The 21,977-nt window shown below is 39.0% G+C and overlaps 1 protein-coding gene across 16 annotated transcripts in view; it reads left to right on the plus strand.

The window, feature by feature from the left end:
* MAP2 (microtubule associated protein 2) overlaps positions 1 to 21,977 on the plus strand; it is a 298,127-nt gene that overhangs the window by 179,427 nt on the left and 96,723 nt on the right. For all 16 annotated transcript variants that reach the window (XM_046018967.1, XM_046018965.1, XM_046018968.1 and 13 more), the window contains one exon: positions 12,532 to 12,609. The gene's annotated coding sequence lies outside the window, so the exon portion shown is untranslated. The remainder of the gene's footprint in view (positions 1 to 12,531; positions 12,610 to 21,977) is intronic.

The following is a 21,977-nucleotide window of genomic DNA, read 5'->3' on the forward strand; positions in this document are numbered from 1 at the left end:
CATGTGAAAGTAGATATTACTATTTACAACTTATAGATGAAGAAATTATGCCTGATGAAATTAAATAACTTGCTACATAGAGGTCTGGCTGGCTTTTAAAACCTTTCTCTCCTCTCTGTTAAGCAGCCTCTTGCTGTAACCATTATATCAGTGACCCACTGCAAGAAGTATCCAGAAAAAAGAAAGTGAATGGAGTCATGTGTCGGTCTAACAGCCCCGGTCATCATCCTCTGAAATCCATCATCATCAACTAAACTGCTGATATATAATGAACAAAGTCTAACACATGAGCCTCTCTTGCTAAGCGCAACTGTCTGACACATTTCTAAAAGAAGCTTCCAGATGTAGCACTTCACAGGCAGGAGTAGTGTGAATATGAGGAAATTGTTTCCAGTTGTTGCAATTTAATAAGCAGAAAATACAAAGGAAATCCAAATATTCCATCATATTTTTTGTGACTCTAAAATCTACTAGTATGTATCGCTACCAAGAAATAAAGGGAAAAAAGTTCTGTGTAACTGGATAAAGGAGCTGGAAGATAGTTTGTTGGGCTTCTGTAAAATATGAGCTTTTTAAAAAGATTTTATTCATTTATTTGAAAAAGAGAAAAAGTGTGTGTCTGTGCACACGCATGCACACACACACACACACACACACACACACACACACTCACGTGTGATGGGAGAGGGGCTGAGGGAAAAGCAGACCCAGCTGAGCAGGGAGCCAGATGAAGGGCTGGATCCCAGGACCCTGAGGTCATGACCTGTGCCAAAGGCAGAGAGGCTTATCCCACTGAGCCACCCAGAAGCCCCTAAAATAAGAGCTTTTACAAGATTTTTGCTTGTGAGAGATGGCCCTGTGATACATGTGTGCTATATGACTTAATTATGCTTCATCTCAGTCAACACCTTTGTTAGGCACTAATAATGAAATTATTCAATTTTAAAAAACCGACAATCATGTCTACTTTATAGGCATTTACTTAAAGAGTTCAAACCTCGTTGCCAAAATCATGAATATCACATAATCAATTCTCATAATTTTGAGAGTGACTAAAAACAACTTAGTTATCATTTAAAAATATATTTGTATTTCAGTAATGAAATCATTAGATTAAGAAATTTAATTTGACTTTTATGATAATAATTATTTCTTTTTAAGTATCTTCACAGATTATTTCTTTTTGAGGAAAAGGATTTTAGTTGTTGAATTCTTTAAGAGAAATGGCTGTTGGTTTGTATAACACTCAAAACCAAGTGTCTGGGATACTGAAAACCAGAAATTGCCCCTGGATCCGTTGTGACAGTTAGGTCACTTGTCATATAATAGCATAAATGCTATTCCATGTAGTCCCTGCTGGAAACTGACTTTGCTATTCAGTCGCCATCTATAGCAAGTAATTTGTTAGATGACTGAGAGAATATTAAATAGACCTTTCTATTTTTTTTAAAGATTTTTTATTTATTTATTTGAGAGAGAATGAGTGAGAGAGAGCATGAGAGAGGAGAAGGTCAGAGGAAGAAGCAGACTCCCCAAGGAGCTGGGAGCCCGATGCGGGACTCGATCCTAGAAGTCCGGGATCATGACCTGAGCCGAAGGCAGTCGCCCAACCAACTGAGCCACCCAGGCACCCTAGACCTTTCTATTTACACTGAAACTTCAGAGGCTGTTATAGGTGATACCACCTAATAATATGTATGATAGGCAAGAACATGGTGAGAAATGAATGGTAGATGTCTTTTATCATAGTGCATGTGATATAGGAAAATGTTAGGGTTCGAAGCCAATGGCCAAGAAAGAATTCTTGAGATATCTTTGGTGCAAAAAAGTGGTTTTATTAAAGCATAGGGACAGGACCTGCCAGCAGAAAGAGCTGCGCCCGGGGTCAGGAGGAGTGACCCATTATATTCTTTCAAGATGGGAGAGGGTTAGGGATAGCGTTAAGTCTCTAAGGAATTTTGGAAGCAAGGTTTCCAGGACCTTGAGAGGGCTAGCTATTGTTAGGAAAAGGTCACTTATTACTGTCTAATAAAACCTGAGCTATGAGGTTTACATATATATCCGTGGGTCATAGACTTAGGGGATGATTGTCACCATGTGTTTTGGGGGGAAGAGATAAAGGAAGTTTCCAAAGAAACTTTTATATGTCAAAGGAGACTTTCAGGATCCTGGGCGTCAGGATAAGATTGCTTTTTGCCCTTAGCAAAGTATGAACATCAAGGCAGCTCAGCTCATAGAAGAATGTCATTCTTCCTGTTTCAAGGACTTGTCAATGGGCTTTAGGTAGTAAGGAAACCTAATAATTTTTTTCTTCTGCCTTTGTTTTCTACATCACGTGGATCCCTTTAACACAAAAAATCTTCATCTTAGAGCAAATTTCAAAGGGAATTTTATTTAAGGACAGAGAAGCTTATAATGTTCTTCTGACACATAAGGGTCCTTATCTTTTGGTCAAGCTGTGGTATTATATGTGTTTTCTTCTGAACAATTTAACGGAAATCCAAGTTCCAGATTTCAATGTTATTTTAAAGTTATATCAGGATCTAATATGTCCTCACCCTTTCATGTCTATGCTCTACTGTAATGGGTTTCAGTGAATTTCTGGAAGAAACTGATAAGATTACCTTCTATTAAACCAGGGTCTAATTTCCCTGTGGTCACCAGATCTCCAAAGAACCAGAGAGGGTTGCTGAGGAGGTTGAATCTGACATTCTCTGCTTAGAGAAAATGCATTCAGTCCACACTAACTAGATAGAGCTACCCAAAACATGAGGCAGAGAGGAAGTCACAAATAGCTTCCAGCCTCTTTTTAAACTGCCCCCCCCTTTTCTTTAGCTAAATGACTTTCAGTTTGGCATGACATTAAAAAATAGGATGGATGTGAGATGGAAAAAATGAAATTATGAATAAATGAAACAAAACAAAACCCGTTTGCCATGGGGCCCATATTCCTTCACGGAGAAACTACTTCTGAAACCCTAGAAGTAGAAGCCTTTGTGTAAGGTGAAGTGAGGCAAGTGGCCAGGGGCAGGAGACACTCCCAAGGTGCCTTTCTAGTGCACAGAAAATCCTGCAGAGGTGGGGGTGGTCAGTGGGAGTCAGGCAGGGTCCTCCTGCAGGTGGAGTTAGACGACTCTAAGACTTCTCTGATGTAATTGGTGGGAACCACAATTTTAAAAGATAACCCATTTTTAAACTCTCAGTAATTTTTCTGAAAGACTATTGACTCCTCTTTTGCTCTTTGGGAGCTCTAAGAACCATCCTCAGTGGGAGAGTGAAATCCTACCTCTGAAGCAAATGCTGGTACCTGCAAATACCCTAAGTAGCTGATGGAGTCCCAGGAGAGCCCAGGAGAACCCCAGCGAGGTGGCAGCAGCCCTCACATTTCCTTTGCAACAACAGTAATTAGAGCAGCTGGAATATTTGCAACCGCATTGGTTCACATGCTGATTTTTTTTTTTTTTTAAAGCTCAGACTTTAATCTTATTTTCATATGTTTTTATATAAATCAGACCCATGTGGCTTGATTGTAGACATTAAGTGGCCACTAGGAGCTTTCGATAAAAGCCTTGCAGGAGCAGTCAGGGTTTGGGGTTCTCTGGAATCTGGCTCTACAGCTCGAAGTCCCTGTCTCTCTGAGCCCCTCCTCCTGTGTTGACCTCTGTCTGCCTCCTTCCTCCATTCCAACTGCCCTTCATCTCAGTGGTGTCTATTTACTTAAATTGAAGCCAATTAAATAAAACATAATAATAGAACACCCTTCTGAAAAGAGCACAAAGGAGAGGAACTGCATGGCCACTGACAGAATAATAGAGGAGGGGAAAACATTTTCAAGAGCTCCAAGGAGATGTTTTTCCTCCTCCTTTAGCTGCTATTTATAGTGAAGCAAACTCTTTTGTTACCAGCATCTCTATGCAAAGCCCTCCCCTTTTGTTTGGTGAAATCTTAATGATATATCCTTGTGTGTTTTAATATTTCTGAGATTACTGGTGGGAGAATTATTGTATCATGCATGCACGAATATTGCTACAGAATTTCCAGAGCGCCTGGGAGTGCTAACATAGTGGATTCACGTAAACGTTGAGGGGAGCTGTTATTTTGATGTGTTTTTTTCACCCAGTACGTAATATTCTGACTCAATTAAGAAATCTTCACTTTTTAAAATGGGTCATTACTGGAAATTTCCATAGTAATAAAATGTTGGCCACCACTGTTAAGAAAATAACTTAGGGAGGAAAGAAGTGATTTCAAATTAGCATTAGAGACCAGGGAGGAATGGGTGCCATCTTAGTACCCACTATGCTAATTAAGTTATCACACATTGCCTCTTGAACAATATGCAGTGAAAGATGAAGGACCTGAATCAGCTGGAGATCACACTTAATTGTAAATGCTTCCCCGAGACTTCAGGGGGTTGGTGAAATCTCTCTGCTTCTAGAGCTCTTAGGACTTTGGGCCAAAAGTAGATTTGCCAGAATTTCATCTTTCCTGTCCGATAATTCCAGCACAGCATGGATTTTCCTCTCTCTGGTGGAGACCCCTTTCCTTTTTTTTTTTTTTTTAAGATTTATTTATTTATTTGACAGACAGAGATCACAAGTAGGCAGAGAGGGAGAAGAGGAAGCAGGCTCCCCGCTGAGCAGAGAACCCAATGTGGGGCTCCATTCCAGGACCCTGGGATCATGACCTGAGGCGAAGGCAGAGGCTTTAACCCACTGAGCCATCCAGGCGCCCCGGAGACCCCTTTCCTAAATGCATGCTTTTTCAAGTTCCCAGAGAGCACTGAAGCTCAGGCAAAGAACACCACCACTCAGCTGAATTCTGACTTTTTTAGATGACAGCTGGAATTTGTGTGCTCACAATAGCCTCAGAAATAGCCCGGTGCCCTGGCACCCGGATTCAAGCAAATGCCTCTTCTCCCTCCTGGGTGAAATCTCTCTGTGCTCCTGTAGGTTGACAGATGGCTCCCAGCAGGTGACCGTGAGGCTATTAGTAAATGAGATGCTTTCTTTCTGTGGCACAAGCCTTCTCAAAGACTCTCTCTGTCCTAAGAATGTACAAAAGGTATTTGGCTGCTAAGCAAAACTAAAGAGAAGAGTTGAAGCTAAGAAACCACGTATTGGCAAATGAATATATTGTCTCTTCACGAGAAATACCATCTGAAGACTGATACTGAGACCTCACAATTTTCCACCATTGTCAAAGCATTTTCTACAAATGATTTTATTTAATTCTTGCAGCAACTCGATAAGGGAAATCTCATTAATAATTTCCATTGTATTGATGCTAAAACTCAGGATCCCAAAACTTACAAGTTATGCCCAGTGTTTCACAGCTGGTAGGAGATAGGCCAGTGTTCCTACACAGCATCCATATCCACACTTTGTGTTATTTTTTTATTTCAAAAATCTAGCTTAACCTGGGCGCCTGGGTGGCTCAGTGGGTTAAAGCCTCTGCCCTTGGCTCCAGTCATGGGATCACACCCCACATCGGGCTCTCTGCTCAGTAGGGAGTCTGCTCCCCTACTTGTGATCTCTGTCTGTCAAATAAATAAATAAATAAATAAATAAAATTTTTTAAAAATCTAGCTTAACCAAATTCTAGTCAGAATGCTTAGGGAAATAAATTGTTGTCATCCTTATATTTATTCACTCATCTACTTTCAAATCAGGGAAATAGGAAGCCAGGTATAGAAGGAGATTTCATTGCTTGGAACAAAGGAGTATGTATACACAAAATTAAAGGATCAACACATTTCTATTTTTTTTTCAGTGCAGACCTCCATTTTTCATCCATCTGATGAACAGTTATTGAGCAAGTACTTGCCACCAGACAAGGAATGTGGTAGCAAATATAAAAGAAAGTGGCCCCCGCCCTTCTAGGGCTTACAGATTCCTTAGAGTGGGGTGGAGTGAGGAGACATTAAATACAGTGCCACTGACAGCATAGGGAAATAGACAGTGGTAGGAGTGCAAATTGCTAATACCTCTTGAGACTGTTTGATGAGATTTGATGAGATTTGATTTGATGAGATGATATGGTAGCCTAGTTTGAAGTGTATTGTATACTCTTATATGGTTTAATATTTTTTGTTCTTCCTTTTGAATTCAGAATACTATGGAAAAAAGGAATTCATATATTTGATAGAAACCAATGGCTTCTAGGACTGAAATAAAGCAGAAAAAGGATGGGAGTAGGGATTTGTTTCAATTACAGTAAAGTTTGTTAACAACACAAGGTCATTCATATGAATGTCAAATAGGTAGTAAAAACAGCAGCCATACACCTGCAAGTGGTTGAGGAGACTTCTACAGAAGGATGCTCCAGTTCAAAGTAGAGCTATCAAACCTAGAGTTGGGAGGGGAGGGAGGGGGCGTGGGAGAGAGGAAAAGAAGAAAAAGAGAAAGAAGAGTACTTTGTGGAAGGAGAGAAGGAAAATATGAAACTGGAATGAAAAGGGCAATTCACAGGTCTGCAAAGGAACTGGAGGCTTCACGATGGTAGAAAGTTGGAGATAAAGTTGAACCAATTGCGCATAGTCACAGTATAGAAGCCCTAGAGGCCAGGCCTAGAAAATTGGGTTCGTTTTTTTGTTTTGTTTTGTTTTGTTTTCATGTTGGCAGAAGAGGTTTGAACACTTGAACATGAGAGTGACATCACGAGGAGGTCTCCTAGCCGGGTCAGTTTTGTGGCCGCCTGTTGTATCCTTAGTGCCCTTCCGTAGTTCTTATTCCTTGTACCACATGAACCTGCAGATCTGCACTGGCTTATTCTGCTATTTTAAAAATGGTTAGTGTTTGCATGAAAATTAGAAACAAATGAACAGATGGCTTTCTGTGAAGCAAAGAAGTGTTAGTTCTTCAGATATATTCTGATCCTGAGCAGAAAGCAGAAGTGTAAGATAGAAATAAGTGAAAACACGGGCGCATGTGTCCTGTCGCTGCCCAAGGTTCTCTATACTGCAGAGCCTCTTGTATTTTATTTATAAAATAAAGTATTTATTTATATTCCGTCAGAGTCAGCATATGTTAACAATTTAACAAATAAGTTTTTCGCTGATATCACTGAGCATTTCTTTTCAACCCTTTTCAACCAAGAAGGAACCGAAACTTGACCCGGAGCTACTGGACATTTCATCATGCTTCTTTCAAAGTAATGTCTGTGCCCAGTGGGGCTCAAACTCACAGTCCCAAGATCAAGAGATCCGTCCTCTACTAACTGAGCCAACCAGGGGCCCCACCAGAGCTCCATTTATCCTCCATTTTTCTCAACCTCTTATTGAGGCAAAGCCATGGTAGTTAGTTCACTCCAGTGAGCGGTGAGAGGAGGTAATGTGTGTCAAGTCTGTGTTAGAGCACTTCAGAGCTGGTGTGCAGCCTGCTCATGCCTTCCTCCCTGCTACCGTAATCTTGGAGGCCATGAGTTGCGCCACAAAAAGAATGTACTCAGATCATGGGAGAGAGCAAGCCTGGAGCATTATTCCACTCACATCAGGATTTGTGTGAGCAGGATAGAAACCTTTATTGTGCAAAGTCTCTGAGATTTAAGCTTGACTTTTCTGACTAATCCAGTCCTTTATCCTTCACCCGTTTATATCCTATTTTTATGGCCTTGAATCAGATTGAGGTGCTTTGGACAAGACCAGCTAATTTCTACTAAGCCAGCTTAACCCAGTCTGCTAGTCCTCAGCAATAGCTTGGAGTATCAGGTTTGGGAATCAAAGAGGAAAATTCTTACTGTCTACCTTACCGAGATTCGCCGGTCAACTGGAAATCATATGTTTTGACTAGTGCTCTTGTTAACTCCTTAATTCATATATTTTGAAGTATGTTTCCTTTGCAAGAAACATAATGTTCTCCAAAAAGGAATTTGGCAAAAGCCCCAAGAAAGGAAGATCTTTCTCTGAATAAATGTCAGTGACTTTGGTTCACTGTAACTTTTGGCCACTTACTAGTAAGTAGTAATAATGAACTGCTTCTTAATGTATTAGGGAATAGAAGTGGTTTAGTTCCTGTTAGACTAAAAGATCTTATGTTGGCAGCGGTTCTCCTGTTTAAAGACTACTTGGATAGTGGATCTTTTCCCAACAGTACTGGCAATTCTGAATGTCCGCAATAGATGGAATCTTGTTATCCTGCACAAGTGCACTGGATTAAACAGATTTTCAAAATCACATAGAGCAGACTGGTAGAGGAGGTGGAGAACAATGTTACTATTGTTTATTTGAGAGCTGAGTAGGCTAACGATAGCCAGTGAGGTCAAGGTTAGCCTTCAGAAATGCTTTTCAGAATTCCAGCAACCTCAAACATCTCAATGTTTAACTTATTGGACAAAGTCTATGAAAAGAGGAAAAATAACCAAGTGATACTTACACTAGAATATGTTTCCAAGGTTAATGAGTAGTATATCCTGGTCTAACAATCCAGGGAAGATTTTATCTCAACTTTGTTGCTTAATGAAACACGGGTTCTTACATCATTTGAGAAAACCACACCTTGGCAATATTTTCTTCCTGAGATTCTAAGTCTGCATGAACTGACCATTCTTAACCTCAGTGTAGGGGTGTCATGTAACTTGCACATAAATATCCCAACTGCTGGACACATATTATATGCGGACTGAGTGCACTGTATCTATTTATCTGAGTCATCAGCTGATAGAAGCTAATTTTGTCGATAGCCAAACAAGAGTCCTTCTTGGGCTCCTCATTAAATGATGTACTCAGCTTGTTTTGTGATGCCAGCATACACCCTCTTCTCTATTATGGGTAGGCTAGCCCTTAAATATAGTTGTTAACCAAATTACCTTTGTCGGGTGTTGCCAGCCATGATTCTCAACATTTCACACCCAACGCTAAGAGGTTCTGGAATGTGGCATAAGCAAACCTGGTAGGAATAATGGAGCAGAGAACAGAGACAGAACTGTAGTTGAGTACATTTTCAAATTGGTCAAAAAGCTGAATCTACTGAATAAAATAGGGGCTTAGTAGGTATTTCTAGAACACTGAAAGTTGCCACTAGTGAAATATCACTTCTTACTGATTCCCAACGCCTTTCTCTTTGAAATTGTCTTTAGCTAGAGTTGAAGACATAACACCAGTTCTCGGGGTCTATAAAAAGTTGGTATAGTGGTGTCTGAGTGGTTAAGTGGGTTAAGCGTCTTATTCTTGATTTCAGCTCAGGTCATGACCTCGGGGTTGTGAGATTAAGTCCTATCTTGGGCTATAGGTCCTGGTTAGCGTTTGTTTGTCCCTCTCCCACTCCCACTGTCCCTCCAAACCCCACCCACCGCGCTCTTGAACACCTGTGCTTGAACTTGCTCTCTCTCTCAAATTAATTAATTAAATCTTTAAAAAAAAAAGGAGTTGGTATATGGTTGAGAGGATTGTCCACTTTCTAGCTATGTGATGTTGGATAGGGCACTTAAAGTCTGTTGGGCTCAGCTTTCTTGAAGTGGGGATTATAATAGTCACCTGCCGGGCGCCTGGGTGGCTCAGTGGGTTAAGCCGCTGCCTTCAGCTCAGGTCATGATCTCAGGGTCCTGGGATCGAGTCCCACATCAGGCTCTCTGCTTAGCGGAGAGCCTGCTTCCCTTCCTCTCTCTCTGCCTGCCTCTCTTGTGATCCTCTCTGTCAAATAAATAAATAAAATCTTTAAAAAAATAATAATAATAGACACCTGTCTCACAGGGTGATGGTGAGGAATAAGTGAGTGAACATGTGTGAAGACTTGAAACACTGGTGCATAATAAATGCTGCATCATGTTAGCAAATACCAGCGTAGGGATGTCGCAGCCACTCTATATAAGGTATCATATACTAAGACTGTGTCAAATAATGTTCTTAACAAAAACTGTGTTAAAGTAATTTAATCTTTTTGATCTAGAATAAAAAATGATCGCTTCTAACTGTAGTGTGTTCATTTAAAATGACTATCCAGGGGTGCCAGGGTGGCTCAGTGAGTTAAAGCTTCTGCTTTCGGCTCAGGTCATGATCCAAGGGTCCTGGGATCGAGCCCTACATCAGGTTCTTTGCTCAGCAGGGAGCCTGCTTCCCCCTTTCTCTCTCTGACTACTTGTGATCTCTGTCTGTCAAATAAATAAATAAAATCTTAAAAATAAAATAAAATAAAATGACTATCCAACTTTATGTGCCTCATGGAATAGGCCCTACGTTGCTTTTAAAAAAATAAATCCCAGGTGGCATTTATCTCTTTCTCATAAAATAAAGTCTAGAAAAATGCATAGCCATTTTAATTTTATAACAAAAAAACACAAAAGTCACAATGATGGGTAAATGGGGCATTATTTTTATGACTAAAATTTTTACGACTCAGTAACCACCGTTTTCTCATAATCATCTCATTCTTTGGCCAATAATTTCCCAATTCTGTTAGAATGAAATTAGCTTTTAAGTGTTCAGGGCTGGAATTTCACTTTCACTGACATTTAACTATTGAGTTAATATTTGGAAAGACTATAAAAGACAGGATATTAGTTTTTTAATATTGCTTTTAGTACTACTCAAATGAACGTGTTCTTTGATAACAGGTGTGAACAAATTTTTTTTTTGTAAAGGGCCAAATTGTAAACATTTGGGTCATATATAAATACATGAAAGGCTATATAGTGTCTGTCGCAGCTCCTCGACTATGGCATTGAAACATGCAAGCAAGCAAGGACAACAAAGAAATGAATGAATGTGGCCATGTGCCAACAACACCGTATTGAGAAAAACAGGCAGCAGGCCTGATCTGGTCTATGGACCACAGCTTGCTGACACTTGTTCTATGCAATTCTTTCTTGCTTGTTTGTTTATTTGTTTTTAAAACATGTATGTGTGCATACATGTATAATGTGTATTTGCACACTTAGATACATACATGGATATGTATTTCAAAATCATGAAGTATAAAACGTGCTTTTAAAGGAATTTAAGGAAAATAGGGAATTTAAAGAAGAAACAAAGTTTGATATTCTATTTAGCATTCATTGATTAAATACCCAAGGCTTTCAATTTGAACAAGGTGCACGCTGCTCTACCATTCTATTTTTGCTCTAAAATCAACCTACAATGTTTAATATGCTTTTAATCAAATCTACCCTTAAAAATGCTTTCAGTAGTCTAAAGTTATTGTGTAGGACTCTATAATAATGTTATATATATCCCAAATTTGAGAACCACTGAGCCTAACTAAAGTGGAAAAAAAAGAAAAGAAAAAAGCTGTGTTCAGATCAGATGTGTGGGCACTGCAAACTTTTTTCCTAAAATAACTATCAAATTTTATGAGGGATTGGAGAATTCTATTGTGTTTCTTCACGCCTGCGAATTTTCTGTTCTTTTTTTAATGTTAAGCCTTTCTAACTTTATTTAATATGCATCAAAAGACTTGTTTGCTGCTACATATTCTGTGTGAATGTTCACAAATTAAGTGAACTATTACATGTAAAAGCCCTTAATACAGGACCTGGCTCAGTCAATGTCTGTTACGCTCGAATCAAACCCTGTCTGCTCATATCCCTATACACATTTTTCTTTGAAGGGTCATGGAGAAGAAATGAGCCAACGGCTTGCTTCTTGTCTTTCCACATTTACATTTCCTGTTGAGTCTTGAAGAAGAATTAGTAGTTATCAAAATTTGAGTCTTGAGGCCCTTTGCTTGGAGAGGAACCTCTTCCTTGAGGATATATGATGGGTCCGTCCACTCTCCCAGGTGTGAAATCACACAGCCTTGGTGCTAACGCATAGAGATGCATAGATTTAGATACCTGTTGTAAGACAGCGAGATTTCAAATCGGGCCTCAGCTCTGCCCTTGCTTGTAAGGACAAATCCCTTATGTGTTGAGGATGATGACAGCTGAATGGCTGAAGAGATAAAAAGCAAACCTAGTGCCTTCTATAAGTGGTCTTATTTCTAGAAAGCACTTCAGTAAGAAGTAGCCTATATTGTTCTAGTGAAATTTGTAAGCAGAACTACTAATCCAGAATGACTTTTAGGATTCTGAATGTCAAAGTAAGTTTAGTACGCTGTAGGGAAAATTTAATTAGTTGTTAAAAAATTCCTCTCAATCCTGTGCTGGAGGAAATCAATGCAACTGGGCTAGAGGCCCAGTCCTTTAGAGATATAATTAACAATTTACCAGGATGAATACATTCTCTTGCGAGAGAATACAATTGCCTTCTATTTATTAGCTGAAACCAGTTTAACAATCAAAATTTTATTTTTCCTTAGATATAATACTTATGAAGCTTTACTAGAGCGAAACTAAAAAGTGAGAAAAATTATGCAACTGTTAGCATTTTCATTTCTCTATTCCAAACACCTGAAAGAGCACTTAGCTGGTTATAAATGCTCAGTGTTTGACTATAGAGAAAAATCACGAAATTCATCTCATGGCCTCATAATTACCCAATAGAAAAAGAGACAGCTGCAAGTTGAATTTGGTATTGACCTACATGATGTAACAGATTTACATGGATCACAGATTAAATGATTAATTACCTAAATTCTCTCTCTTTTTTTTTTTTTGCAGAAAGAAGCCAGAGCATATTACTAACCCTTTGAGAATACAACATAACGAATTTTACCATTTTACTACTTCCTTGAGTAGGTAAGAAAGACCCTATCTTCTCTGCAATAAAAGAGTTATCCATACTTGTGAAAAATAACTCTCTTTTGACCACATTTTTAAAAAATCTTCATGAAATGAATATCAGGTTTGATAAGGGAGAAATATATGTGAATTCTATAGCTAATAGATTTAGGATTATTAAGTTGCACTTCATAATGTTTTGAATGATATAATATGAAAGAGTGAAAAGATCTTTCTCACTCTTTTAATGAGAAATGAAAACTATGAAATGAGAACCGAGCTCAGCCTGTTTCTCCTGCTATGGGTAAAAACACCAGCAGTATTTCCTCAGCACTTAATTACTATGTGCCAGCTGTGACTTGCATGACTTACTTTACTAAGTAACCCCTGTATTCCTTACAAGAACTCTGCGAGTAGATACAGGGACCATCCCCATTTTACAGATTAGGGATTTGAGGCAGAGAGAGAAGAGGCAAGTAGATATACCCAAGGTTTTATTCATAGGTCTGAGGGCGGCAGGCACTGGGAGAATACCAGCCCAGCTATTAATTACTTTGTGAATAACTTCATGTTGTCATAGAAATGCCTCGTCATCAGATTTCCCTATGTCTTTAATTGGTTCTATCCAAATTTCTGGAAGAAGTGAATAAATAAATAAATAAATAAATAAATAATGCATTTACCAAGAGTCATGGCAGGCAGCATTTATTTTGTGTTTGTACTTGTTATTTTATAATTGTTGTATGAATAAATAAAAGAATATATATACGTTAGCACAGTTTACAAATAGAACTTTTTCTTTTATTTTACATCCTTCTTTAAACTCAAAATTCCTATGTTAAATCAGAATAATGGGACAGAAAGAATACAAATGAATGACTTTTTATTCTATGAAATGAAGAATGTATTTTAATTTAATTCTTTCTACTAGAAGAACTGAATATGCGATCATAAACTGGCCACAGCAATATCTGCTTTACTGTCTTCATTATTTCTTTATCACTTTATTTTTAAGTTAGAAACTTCACAAAATTTTCAAAGAAAAATACAGAAATATTTTAATAAATACTGAAACATCAGCCAGATGGATTAAACAAATGCTAATATTAAACTTTGTTCAGATCTTTTCTGATGAAATAAGTCATTCTCGAGAAAACGAAAGTTCTCTTGCTTCTTTTCCTTTCTTTCTGCAAGGTTTTACAATCCTGAAGATGATATAACCTTCCTATGTGTGTTCTAATATTTTAATGGTGTATGGGAAACAATAGGTCGTATAGTAATCTTACATTTTGAAAGTTTACCTAACCAGTACCACACTGAGACTTTCTTTTGCCTTCACCCAACATTATATTGAGAGATTCAGCCATATTGATACATGAAGATCTGATTGACTCATTTTGTCATAAAGTTTATTCATTCTAATGTTTCAGTCATTTAGTACTTGGTATTATTAATTGCTGCTTCCAAATAACTTTTAGCATTTTGAAGATTTAATGCCAAGGTGGTTTAACCGTGACTTTCAATGCATCTTTGTCATTTGTGTATAAGAAATCCAAAGTTCTTAATATGTGTTTCTATGCCAATTCTGTTTATGATTTAGTTTTTTTCCTATTAGAAAACGTATCTTTTAGTGGCTATAAGGATCTTGCTAACTAATTGGATTCCTGGGTTTTTTTAACTGTTTTTGCCATAATACAATAACTGAAATCTGTTTTATTTACCCATGGATGAAATACTGACTATTCCCAAATGTAGTGTGAATACTGCCTCGAAATTTAAAAGGTACTTAAAAACACTCTCATTTGGTCCATGTTAATTGCTCATATTTCCTTCAAAAATCATGAGGGAAACTTAAAGAAAAACTATTCTCCCTAATTTTCTCTAACAGTATAGTTAATTCTAGCATTTGTTTAAGGTAAAATTATGAATTATCAATATGCATTAGTAAGATCTATAGATATAGAATTTTTCATAACTTATTTTCTTAAGGGAGTAGACGATTACTCTGGCGCAGTTGGCGAAGAAAGTAGAGATAAACTAGCCTTTGGTGGGTATGTCTGAGTAAATGCAAGACGGAACTTACTTCCAGGCCAGAAGTGCAGCAAATTTGCAGAGGGGGAAATCAAGGCCCATATACGTCAGGCAGCTTAATCGAGATCATATAGTGATTGCAGAGCTAGATTTAAACTCATTTCTCTTGGATTCCAAAACTATACTTTCTATAGGAAAAAGAATCGAGAAAAACTACCTAACCTATCTGACACAGAAATAGCAGTTTCATTTATTCCGTTAATATTTACTGGGATCCTTTTATGTGACTTGAAGGGACTGATTTTAGAAAAGCAAGGATGAGAGGCACCTAGATGGCTCACTCAGTTAAGCGTCTGACTCTTGATTTCAGCTCAGGTCATGAGCTTATTGTTAAGAGATCAAGTCCTGCTTTGGGCTCCAGGATCAGCGGGTAGTCCGCTTGAGGTTCCCTCTCTCTCTGCCCATTCCCCCTCCTCGTTCTCTTTCATGTCTCTCAAATAAAAAATTAAAAAAATCTTTAAAAGAAGGAGTGCCTGCCTTCAGCTCAGGTCATGATCGCCGGGTCCTGGGATTGGACCTGCATTGGGCTCCCTGCCCAGCGGGGAATCTGCTTCTCCCTCTCCCTCTGCCCCCTCCCCAACCCCCGACTCATGCTTGTTCTTTCTCTCTCTCAAGTAAATTGAAAGAGAGAGAGAGAAAGAAAGAAAGAGCAGGCAGGGAAGACATAATATCTATCCAGAGAGAGAAAACAGGCTATTTAGAAATGGCAAAGATTCCTTCAGTAATATCATGAAAGTGACTATTTAATTTTTGCTATGCTAAACAATTTAACATTGTTTACCAAATAATTACCTGTCTTGTCTGGTCCCCGAACCATGCCAATTAGATTAAACTGAATGGGATAAGAAGAGTAAAAATGCTTTGTAAATAACATAATCTTTATAATCATTTGCTGTTATTGCTGATTATTCTATAAATTTGTAATTGAATATTTCAAACCTAACACCTGTAATTCTAAATGTAGAGCTTGGTATATGTATCTGATGTTTAAGAGTCTTACTACTTCATGTAATAACATCTCTTTGACACAAAAGTTCCATGTAAACATGGACAGGTGTGTCTGTCAGGGTGGTTTTGGATAAGGTAAACATTTGAATCGGTAGAATGCATAAAGCAGATCATCCTCCCTAAAGTTGGTGGACTTTATCCACTCAGCCAAAGGACTGCATAGCCCTAAAGACTGACCTTCTGTTGAGCAAGAAAGAATTCTTCTTGCTTGACTGTCTTCAAACTGGACAATTCCTGACAATTGGTTGATTTTCAGCCTCTACTACCTACTAGAGGTATATTTTTTTATCCCCTTAAGCCTCATAGCAGATAATAATGGTACCAAGCTGGTTCCTGTCCAGAATGTGATCATTTCTCATTATCTCTACTTGTAAGGCCACTTCCATCTTGACCACTGCAATAGCGTCCTGCGCCCAAGCTTGCTCTGCTATGGTCTGTTGATCACAGAAAGCGATCTTTTATAAATCTTAATCAATTGATATAATTCTTTTGCTCAAAATCCACCCAGGGCTGCCCATAACATTCAGTATAAAACCCACCCTCCTACTATGGCCAACAAGGTGCAATACAAGCTGACTTCTTGTCCTTCCCCAACGTCATCTCAACATCCTTCCCCCCAACTGAGGACTGAGACTGTGTGACATTCTTGTTGTGTCTAGAACAGTGTCTCCATCTTGGTGGACCCTCACTTGCTAAAGGACTGACTAGGTATGCAAGGGTTACTGTGGAATAGACACGATGTCTTCAAAGAACATCAGTGATGGTTGTTGCCCTTTTAAGGATTCTTTCAGTTTGTCTTAATAGAGTCAGTTGCTTCTGGAATGCTGAGGAACTTCCATGCACAATCTTGACACATGATTCTATAGCATTATGATAAAACTTTATTCTGGGGCGCTTGGTGGCTCAGTGGGTTAAGCCTCTGCCTTCGGGTTAGGTCATGATCTCAGAGTCCTGGGATTGAGCCCTGCATTGGGCTCTCTGCTCAGCAGGGAGCCTGCTTCCCCCTCTCTCTGCCTGCCTACTTGTGATCACTCTCTCTCTCTCACTCTGTTAAATAAATAAATAAAATCCTTTAAAAAAATAAAATAAAACTTTATTCTACTGATATATAATCTTGAATCTTAATTTATAGTATCAAAACCACAGAGACAAATTAAGCACAAATCAGCTGGGTAGAAATGAGAAATCCACCTCAGGAGCAGAAAATACTTATTTTACAATTACCTGCCATCCTCTATCTAAAGAACAATATCAAGACTTGCTGCAACCTGGGGAGCCTGGGTTGCTCTGTCAGTTACGCACCCTACTCTTGATTACAGGTCAAGTCATGATCTCCGGGTTGTGAGATCTAGCCCCACCTCAGGCTCCATGTTCCGCCGGGAACTGGCTGGAGGATTCGCTCTTTCTTTTTCTACCCTCCCTCCATTCACAAATAAATAAATAGATAGATAAATAAATAAATAAAACCTTAAAAAAAAAGACTTGCTACAACCTGATATTACTTAGATTTTGCTTTATCTTCAGAATAGATGTTTATCTTTTCACTCATTGATGGGTGAATTTTAACACAATTTTCTGTAAAATCGGCTTTTTTAAAAATTTTATTTTCACAATACTCCTGAGGAGCAGCACTTGACGAGTGTTTACATTGTTGAGAACACTTGGCAAGACAAAGACAAACAGTCAGACCACAATAACCTCAACAGTAGGAAAAAGAGAAAGAAAACTTGGTATTTTCACCATCGTCTCTGAAAATAAGTATCTTGGCTTATGCTGATTACTATCTCATCAGCACTCAGCTCTGGCCCATGGCCCTCTGTGTGAATAATTTTAAAGGCAGATTAAGCATTCCAAAAATAAACTGTATTGGTAAATTAGGATATCCGATGTTTCCTTAATGAAAGCCTCTGCTCATCTGTACTATCAGCTGGCGGTTATACCCAGACCCCAAATTGTTCTGGCTCCTACTGAGCAAGAACCTATTCCAGGGGTGAGGTTTTCAAGAAAGACGTTTCATGGTTAACCAGAGACAGAAAAAGGGAGAATTGCCCACATACTCTGGCAGGAGTTAAAATAACAATAACAGTCCTCCTACTTAACGGGCTGAGTCATAAGCACATTCTACTGATTCCTCGGCAATTCCGAGCAGACTGTTTGGGCTGCAATTCCATAGGCAGAGGTGGGCACCACCTGCCACAGAAGGCTGTAGTTCTTGTCAGGATGGTGCTGTTAGTAAGCCTTGCCTTTTAACAGTTTGGCCAAATGGAGACAGGAAAAGACAACAATTGGATACTGATGAGCACTCTTTCTAATGCTTGGACTCTGAAAGAATGGTCAGTATGCATTTAGTTATTTTGTTGCCTATGAGTGTAAGTCACTTAAAGAAAGAGGCTTCCTGTGGAAGGTCTTAAGAGTCAAATCTTGTTGGATATTCACCTACAGAAAATTCTTGACCACTGGCAGTAACCTTGTCTCCGTCAGTTTGGAGAAGGAGCTGAAGCCAATGGAAATCTACTTTTCTGCTTAAGCAGAGGAAGGAAAATGTTGTGGTTACTGAAGTACCTCATAATCCAAGGACTGGACACCCTTGTTCCCTCCGCCTGGCCTCCACTACCTTTCCTGAGCTCTTCAGTGCCCTTTGATGAGCTGCCCTTTTCCTGATACTTTTACAACCCGCCTCTCCACGTGACTTTTTTTTTTTCATATACATCGGATAATTTATTTTTCCTACTTAAAATTTTCCTATAATATAAAGGAGCCAACTCAGTAAAGACCCTTCAGAACTGGGCTCCAAGCAGCCCTTTCTGGACAATCTCCAATCCCTCTGTCCTACTCAGTTGCCTGCCGTTCTTTCTAACCATGGCAGGAAACTTGTTTCTTCTTTAACTTACTTATTTCTCTTGGTAAGCCATGTTTCTCTCACATTGCTCTTGTCTTTGTTATTTCTGTAACTCCTGCCTAAATACCCATTGTCCCCTTGTCTAAAGAAGAAAAGGTATGTGTTTTCAATCCACATGTCATTCCTTCTCCAGCCCTCCCCCCAAAAAATGATATTAAGTGTGCCTTTGAGGAAGAAGGGGCTTCCATAGCCCTTTAAGTGTATCTAAACTACAGAAAAGGGGACGCCTGGGTGACTCAGTCAGTTAAGTGTCTGCCTTTAGCTCAGGACATGATCTCAGGGTCCTGGGATCAGCAGTCTGCTTCTCCCTCTTTCTCTCTCTCTGTGCATGCTCTCTCTCATGTTCTCTCTCAAATAAATAAAATTTGGTGGGGGGGGGGGGGAGACCTACAGAAAAAATCATCTTGGTGTGTAATTCTTTCCATCTCTGACTTCCTCCCCAGTTCTGAGAAGTCCTCCAAGGCAAAAGTGTTGTCCTTTGCCATATTTGTGCTTCCAGGACCATGTAATCAGATTTGAAATGAAATAATAGTTTAATAAATTGCTGTTAACCGTTGATAACAACAATAAATAATGAGTAACTAATGATTGAAAGAGGATGTGGCCAATAAATGAGAGATAAAGGAAGGGGAAAAGATACAGGCTGTAGCCCTAGGTAGCAGATTTACCAATGGGTTTTAAGGTGGCAGTGGTGGTTTTACTGTCATTTCTTTTGTGTGTGATCGCGAACAACAGTAGGTTTAGAGTCAGGAAGAAAAGAGAAGAGAAAGCAAACAGCATGAGTCCCCAAGGAGACAGTTTAGGAAACAAAGCTTTGGAGGAGACAAGAAAAGCTATGTTAAAAGACAAACAGACTAATATTAACAAAAATGGGGGCCAGCTATCTATCCCTCTAAGGAAAGGTGAAGCCAGTGAGGGAGGATGAAAAGACTGGGGAGACCAAAGTACAGGTTGTGTCAACGCTTCTATCTTCTACCACCTTCAGGAAAAGCAGAGTTTCCACTTTGTCCTTGGCAAACACGAGACTGTCCTAAGGTTATCTGTACGTGGTTGCTAATTCTGTCTCCATCTTGGCTGGAAGACAGATGCTACAAGAGGACCAAGGGAAAGATTGGGCCCTCTTGGCTCCATTCACACAAGAGAGTGGAGGGGCATGAAGAAGGTGATTGAGGAACAGCAGGAAATGCTCCTTGCTCAAGTTTGCCCTCCTGCTTCCTCCATTCCAACACCCACAAACTATCCCAGTTGCTACCAGGATTTGTAGTGCAGGCCATAAATGGAGTTTCATTTAACTATATTACTTCTATTAGTCTCATCTTTTTTTTTTTTTTTCTTCCTAGTCTTACCTTACATTGCTTTAAACCAAGTATGTTAGTTAGGATGGCTAATTACTAAAACAAATAGATGCAGAAATGTATTATCACTTCATTTCTTGCTCAGGTAACAGTCCTGCCTGGGTGTTCGGGTTAGGAGCCTGTCTGTCCTTCCCAGAGTCAACCAGGGATAAAGATTTTGGGGATTCCTTTCGGACAAAGGTATCGTTCCATTTATGGTTTTACTTTGTCATTGTCGCCATCCATCTTGTAGGGGGGCAAAGACCAAGGAGGAGCCCTTGGGAGTGTAGAAGAGCCAAACTGCCATTGGTTAGAGCTGAATCATATGAGCACACCTAACTGTAAGGATAGACAAGAAATATACTCCTGCTGTGTGCTCAGGAAGAAGAAGAAAGAGATTCTGATGAATTGCTAGCAGTCTCTGTGAAACCAAAGGAAAATCTGTCTCCAGTATAAATATGTTTGAACATTTGGGTCAAGTAACTCAAACCCTAGTGAGAATAGATGCTAATCATACCAAAGAAACAAAACTGTGAATCATAATCTCAGTACCATGTTTAAATAGTAAAGGTATTTGATATATCAGTTCATCAAAGTTAACTTTTATAGCACTACACACATAAGATGTGTTTTAACACTTCCTTATAGAACTAACCATTGTATTCAAGAGGATAATGGGGGGAAAAAAGCATAGTGCCCAATGCTGCTCTTATTTTTTTCAATAATTTCTTTAAAAAAAAAGATTTTATTTATTTATTTTAGAGAGACAGAGTGAGAGAGCATGAGAGGAGGGAGGGTCAGAGAGAGAAGCAACTCGCCACTGAGGAAAGAGCCCGATGTGGGACTTGATCCTGGGACCCTGGGATCATGACTTGAGCTAAAGGCAAACTCTTAACCAACTGAGCCACCCGTCATCCTTTTCAATACCTCTTGCTAAGTGAATCAATTGATTAATTAATAGATGAAGAAGCTTTATCAGGGAACAAAATAAATGCTTGTACTTTAATGAATTTCTAAAATTCATTATAAAAAGACATGACTCGGGGGGTGTCTGGGTGGCTCAGTGGGTTGAGCCTCTGCCTTCAGCTTGGATCATAGTCTCAGGGTCCTGGGATCGAGTTCTGCATTGGGCTCTCTGCTCAGCAGGGAGCCCGCTTCCCTCTCTCTCTCTGCCTGCCTCTCTGCCTACTTGTGATCTCTTCCTCTGTCAAATAAATAAATAGAATCTTTAAAAAAAAAAAAAAAAAGACATGACTGGGATAGTCAAAGCTCATTTTGAAGCAAAAAAGGATATTCCCTTTTAAAGAAAAATAACAAGAAAAGGTAAAATATTGAGGGAAAAATACCCACAGTTTATACTGCACTTTTTTTTTTTTTTTTTTTTTTTAATGACTGTCAAGGACTCCAATTGTACCATGTGCTCGGTAATTACTACAGAAGGCAATCTGAGTGTAAGACAGTTGCAGTTTCTGTAAGAGAAATTTAGAATTCACCAAGGCAAATACTTTAGTGAGGGGGTGCCAAAGTTTGAGTCATTTAAAACCATTGTGAACAGAGCTCTAGGAAAAATCCAGTTGTAATCAATCCTAAATAAAGAGCAAAGGACCAAAACAATCAAAAAGACCTTTTTCCAGAACAGACTGCTGTGATACTAGAAAGGTCTTGCCACTGGGAAACAGTGTGTGTACATTCTTATTTTTAGTACTTATTTCCTTTTCAGAATTAACTAATTTGCACTGCAAATACTGGTAGCAACTAGTTTACAGTTAGTTAACTAATTTCGGTTTACAATCAAAGTTGGTCTTGTTTATGGAACCTAAGAATTCTTCTTTTTTTTTTTAATTAACATAAATGTGTTATTTGTTTCAGGGGTACAGGTCTGTGATTCATCAGTCTTACACAGTTCACAGCACTCACCATAGCACATACCCTCCCCAGTGTCCATCACCCAGCCACCCTATCCCTCCCCCTACCCAGCAACCCTGAGTCTCTTTTGTCTGCCTTTCTGGTTTCATCTTGTTTCATTTTTCCCTCCCTTCCCCTATAATCCTCTG

The sequence above is a fragment of the Meles meles genome, chromosome 9 (genome assembly GCF_922984935.1).
Source record: "Meles meles chromosome 9, mMelMel3.1 paternal haplotype, whole genome shotgun sequence".
NCBI classification, from domain to species: domain Eukaryota; kingdom Metazoa; phylum Chordata; class Mammalia; order Carnivora; family Mustelidae; genus Meles; species Meles meles.